Below are 6,615 nucleotides of genomic sequence, written 5' to 3'. Positions count from 1 at the left end.
AAATCATCAGTCTGTTCCTGTTGTTGATAAGCAATCGTATGGTCTCGTATTTTAGAACTGATAACATGTTCTCAGCTGAGCGCACAGTGGCTGAGGGACACTTTAAAAAATAATCTCACTTGAGTGCTTATCGTCAGTTCCTCTTGCCTGTATGATTATGGAATTTTAGCGGTTTTAAAGCTCGATTGCTCTTTTTAAAAATTGAACTATGAATAACCATCGGCTTCTAAAATCGACCAGATCACAATGGTTTTTAGAATTTTCCAATCATTTGAAAGACGACTCTTGAATTCAAATTTTGACGGAAATAGAACAGATGTCGGTTGATGAAAGAAAACAAAAGGAGGCTTTCCACGACAACTGAGGATCAAAATGCTGTCGATTTCCATTTAATCTTCTGTTTGTAAATGTCATAAGTATTTAACAATTATTTACCGGAGTGAAGGTGAATAATTGTTTTAGATACAAATATCAAATAATTAGTTTATTTCTCTCAATACCCTGGAAATTGGTCGGAAATAATCTTTTGACGCACGATTTTGTCTCATTGGTTGCTATGGGAGGTGAATAGCACTTGCTATTCATTCCCGAACTAATCACTTGTGTGGTAGAAACTATTCCCCACGATGGAGACAATAACTGTAATTTTCACCTCTATTTCTGGGTTCCAAAGGCCTGTTTGCATCGTCTTCCATCAGTAAGAGGAACCCCTAATTTGGATTGAAATTGAAATGCCCTCAACACATTGCAGATCATCTTTCCCCTAAGAACGTTAGGATAAATATTACGCACGAACATTGCGTTAGTAATTTGCTGGTGAGCGTGTATTAAGTGGTCATCCCGTCACGAATACTCATTAGACAGTATATTGCTATAAGCAAAAGCGAAGATCCTGTCAAGAGAGCGCATCAATTTTCTCAGATTGTTAAAATCCATTAAGATCTCCACCCGGAGAGCAGATATAAAAACCGAAAAAAGGCAGATGGTGTGAAGGCAAACACAACGAACAGGTACGTATTTCAAGATTTTAATTTATGGTATATTTTCATACACAATACATGCACGCACAAACACGTATGAAATTAAAACTGGAATTTGTTTTCAATATTGTTTCGATTAATTTATCATTTTTCTGATAAGTGCTAAACCTAAATCTTGAATTCTCCAAAACAAAAAACACACGAAAATTTGTTTTTGATTGTCTTCCTTTGTAGATTTGAGGTTACTTAATAGCCAGGTAATCAAACAGTTAAATCTATTTTAAAAAAAGGCCGAATAATGAAGTCAACTTTTCATTTATCAACCTAATGTTTTAAACTCTTTAGTTCGGCTTTCCGATAAAATGAGCGCCCAAAATCCATATTTTTTTAAAACAATATCAAAAGCAAAACGCTGACTGGCAAAACCGTTCTTGCGAAAAAATGCATCCTCAGAACACATCTTTCATACCCTTAACTGAGTTGAAATAAAACAGCTGTTTTTCTTTTGCATTAATCCCTCTCAGTCTAGCCAAGACAAAAATTAACCAGAGATATTATGTATTAGTCTCACCAAATAACAGTTTTATGCTTGGACACAAACTCAAGATTAGGAAAGTTTGTCATCTGAGGAAAGAACCTTTCATGCACGACTCAGATGAGATTAAGATTCCAAATTAAAAATTTTGCATTTTTCTAAAGATTGAACACTCTCCTTTACTAACACAATAGGATTTCTTGGAATAGGAAAAATGGATCAGAAATTTCAGAAAATTCGTCTGCATATCGCAAATTCTCTACAAACGTGGAATCTAAAAATGTTTCATGACGTGATTCAAACCATAATTTTCATTAGCTGTACAGGTTATTTTTTTAAGTTGTTCCCTTTTCTGCAAAAGTTAACATCATTTAAGCGAGGAGTCAGACCGAAAAAGACGATTTTAAATGAAACTAATGATGAAATTGATAATTAAATGGATAAACAAAGCCTTTGTTTATCTATTTATTTAAACAAAAATTGCCTTAAAATTGAATTAAAAGGCCTTCTTGTTTGACTTAAGATGACCAGTACTTATAAACGAATTTTCCGTGATCTTTCAGATAGCAAAATCAAGTCCATAACTGATTCCTGGCTCGCAAGGGTGGAGTGCAGTTCGGATATATTCAGTGTACTTTCATCCAGAAAAGGAGGTCTTAGATTACATAAATATTATATAAATATCAGGTGAGTCTCTTCAGGAAAAGATTTTGGAGCCTTTATCATTCTTCATTGACGTAGTTTCACACCTTATAGCTACAAAAAAAAAAAAAAAAACCGTTCAAGCCTTTTAGCTCAACTTGTAATTCACGAAGGAAACTGTTTTCCAAAGAAGACGAACAGCTATGAAAACCGTACTAGTGAATTTTTCGATTAAATTTTTCTAGCAAGAAATTTCTCCTTAAGTACGTCCCTACTAATAGAGGAAGAACTGGTCTCCAGGTAATTACTAACCTTTCCATACTCAAGCGATACCAGTTTGATGTTTCGAAACCTTTTCAAGAGTGTGATTACAGGAGGATATAATCAAAGTATATTAGTTGCATTTTGTTCTAAATCCCAGAATTCCGGTGGCTCTCACAGTGTTAAATCGATTTTTCCCTCAGGTTGTGTGGATTCCAGGCTGCTGTTAGATGCTTGAATTGGATGGTATGAATGCGTCATGCTGTCTCCCCACACATAACGTGTCTGCTCATGCCAATGAAACAGGCCTTTCGAGTAATAAAATATACGTGTTTTTACCTTTAAGCTATACAGCCAAACTTTTATTGCTGATATTTTCTTTAACTGTGGGTGTGTCAGCGTTTTTCGGAAATGTTCTCATACTTTGTTTTGTTAAGTCGAAGCAAAGGGCAGTGGCCTTTCTTAAGTCATGCTCTTTCCGGAAAAATTTTGATGTCTACATCACAAGCCTTGCTATGTCCGATGCACTTTGCGCAGTTACCGTTCTTCCACTTACTGGAATTCAATTATTTTTTGATGTTTTTGAACGAGGGTGGGGTTGTAAAATCTTTCGCTACTTGGGTATTTTCTTTCCTTCAGTTACCATAAATAATCTGTTGATTGTAAGCTTTGGAAGGTATTTTTCAGCGCGTAAGAAACCACTTATACTGAAACATTCTACTACTAAGAAACTTCTCTACCTAATCTGGTTTTCAACATGTGTTTACGTATTGCTTCCCGTTGCAGCTTTCGAGGGGGTTAAATATGATCTAAATGATACACATTACACTGTAGTTTGCAGGCCTAATGAACACAATGTGCCACTAAGAATAATAACCCTGGCCTTCATGGCTTTTCAATACTTCTTGCCATGCATCGTTATTATTACGATGAGTATATCTTTGATCTTAAATGTACGGTCCAGAATGAAAAGAACTATCGACATTCAACGCGATAACGCTATCAAAGCCATGAAGAGGACTGAAAACAGACGACTAACCATGATATTGGTTTCTGTTATGCTCATGTTTGTCTTTCCCTATGCGCTTTATTTAGGTTACTTAATTTCCAGATATTTTGTTAGATCACAAGATGAAACCTCGAGCTTTGAAACTGATTTTATGATCCGCATAGCGGGTGCACTGTTTGCGTTTTCCAACAGTCTTGGCAATGTGATATATCTTGTTCAAATGAAGGATTTTCGGCGATTTCTAAAAAATATGATGACTTCGGATCTTTTTAATTAAAATTTGGGTGTTTCTGTAGCGAAGGTTCGATTTTAGGCCCACAATTGTTTAATCTATACATTAATGACTTTCCTAATGCCTCTGAATTATGAGACCCTCTACTTTTTGCTGATGACACCAGTATCTCTTATTCTCACTCAAATCTAAATTGCTTAGAATCTATACTTAATGATGAACTCCAAAACATTGACGTTTGGCTAAAATGTAACAAGCTTTCAGTTAATGTAAAGAAAACCAACTATATAATTTTTAAACCCAGACAGAAGAGAGTTAACTCCAGCATTTCTCTCTCCTTTGGAGGTAAACCCCAACAACAAGCTAATGTAACTAAATTCCTTGGGGTTTACATTGACAATCATCTCACCTGGAAATACCATATCAGCTATGTATGTAAACAAATCGCTAAATCAATAGGTATTATATTTAGGTCTCGCTTTTCCCTATCCTCTGCAACCAAGCTCACTTTGTATTACACCTTAGTTTATCCTTATATCGTCTATTGTAACTCCGTCTGGTCGTCCACATACGTATCTAACTTAAATAGAATTTATTATTTGCAAAAGCGAGCTGTGCGGGCTATCACCAACTCAGACTATCAAGACTACTCTGCCCCTTTATTCTCCAAACTAGGAATTTTTTTTAGATATTTTCCAAGTCAATACGTTTGAAATCGCTAAACTTATGTTTTATTTCAAAAATAACTTATTGCCCCCAGCGCTTCTCGATCTTTTTGTAAGGAATAGCCAAATTCACAACTATGGTACCAGAACAGCCAGTAATTATCGAACGCATTTGTGCCGTACAAATGTCAAGCAGTTTACAATTCTCTACCAAGGTCCTAAAATTTGGAACTCTCTCCCTATTTCAGTCACTCGTTCGTCAAACTTTCTTAGCTTTAAAGCGAGATTACAAGAGTTTTTATTTAAATAATCACTGAATTGGCCAAGCCGCACATTCGCAGCACTTATTCTTTACTTAATTTATTATTCTAAGTGAGGTGGCTCTCCCATAAGCCTGGTGGCTTCTTGGGTCTCCTCGCCTTCTAACTGTTGTCGCTGTAATTAACTATTTTTTAATTGTTAAAATAAGGTAAATAAAGATGATGATGATGATGAACGAGTACGAATTCAAATGCTTCTTCTCCAATCAAATAATAATCAATAGTAACAAAATATTGTTTGCTGTAAATATTCAAAGCACCACTACATGTAATACGATTGTGTGATTTAAAGGACCGTTAATGTGGTTTAATAAAATTTTGCAAATCTAGATTGAATCTCGGGAGCCCTAACTAAGGTCTAATGCTCGAAACGTCAGCTTTTTAACTCTTTAAGGTGGCCAAGTTACAATTTCAACTTAGTTGATATAGCCAAATTACCTTGTTACGCCCACCGACGCAGCAACACAGTTTCGTTAGAAACTTTCCCCCTTTATTCATTTATTTCCAATCAGATCGACTCTTGTCTATCAATCTCAGCTTACGCGCGTAAATAAAGCAGTAAGTGCAATTTATTCAGCAGATTTCTGGGAGTTGGAATAGAAACCAGAAGATAGATTGCTGCTCGCCATAATTCATAATACTGGCTACAGATGTATTAACGATTTAGTAGCGTTTGGAACTCTGTTTAAGTTCGTTATTTGTATTTTGACTCTCCTTACGGGCTCGTCAAAATACGGCACAACTCGTAAAAATACTCAGCGATACTACCCATGCTCCTCTCTGATAAATGCCCGATAGCTTTCTTAAACTGCGCGAGAGTGACATGACATTTTTAGTTGCTTTTATTTCCTCCATGCAGTTCTCCGGCTTGTTGGTGATTATTTCTTACCTTAAAACTTGGTGCTCAAATAATAAAACAGTTATTCCCCCCTTTCATCGCAAATATCCTCATTTTGGTTAACCTACTACATACGTAATTTTTTTTAACAAATCGCCCTCACTTATGAAATCTTGAACATTTTTAAATAGCGTTTTACCTTAAAAAATATCGATGAGAAACCCATGCTTTTTTTTTTTGGTGTTGCAGAAATATCCACTTCTTCAATGTGGGGACGGAAATTAAAACTATTAAAAAAGAAACGAACTTCCATCTGTTTCTGTTGTCTATACGTATTTACGTTCCTTTTTTTTTAGAACTGATAACATTTTCTCAGCTGAACCCATAGTGGCTGATTGACACTTTAAAAGGTAATCTTATTTGAGTGCTAATCGTCAGTTCTTGTCGCCTTAATGATTATTAGAATTTTAGCCGTTTTAAAGCTCGATCAAATTTTAGAAAATTTAACTATGAATAATCAACAGCTTTCAAACTCGCAGAAATAAAATGTCTGTCAATGGAAGCAAAACAAATGGAAATTGAAGGCTTACCATGACAATTGAAGATAAAAATACTCCCGATTTCCATAAAATCTTCTTTTTTGTAAATCATTAATATTTAACAATTATTCACCGAAGTGGAGACCGTTTCAGAACATACCACACAGCGACCAAATAACTAGTTAAGTTTTTTTCAATATTCTGAAAGATGGTCGGAAATTAGTCTTTTCACGGCGATTCTGTCTCATTGGCTGCTATGGGAGGTGAATAGTTCTTGATATTCACTTCCGAACTATTCCATAGGCGGATAACGTAAAGTGGCCGTAAAGTGTTTCAAAGCAGAAGTTTCGAGCGTTAGCCCTTCTTTCGCTCTGACGAAGGGCTAACGCTCAAAACATCAGCTTTGAAATTCTTTGCGGTGGCAAATTTACATTATCAACTCGGTTGATAAAACAAAATTTACTTTGTTAGTAAGTAAACGCTTACAAAAAGAACTTATCACATACGTTGAAGATCCTAATCCCCATTGTGAATAGACTTGAATCCCAATGAAGATGATAACTGTAATCTTCACCTCTATTTCTGGGTCCCAAC

Source organism: Stylophora pistillata, chromosome 6 (genome assembly GCF_964205215.1).
Source record: "Stylophora pistillata chromosome 6, jaStyPist1.2, whole genome shotgun sequence".
NCBI lineage: Eukaryota > Metazoa > Cnidaria > Anthozoa > Scleractinia > Pocilloporidae > Stylophora > Stylophora pistillata.
Note: the sequence above shows the minus strand (reverse complement) of the source record.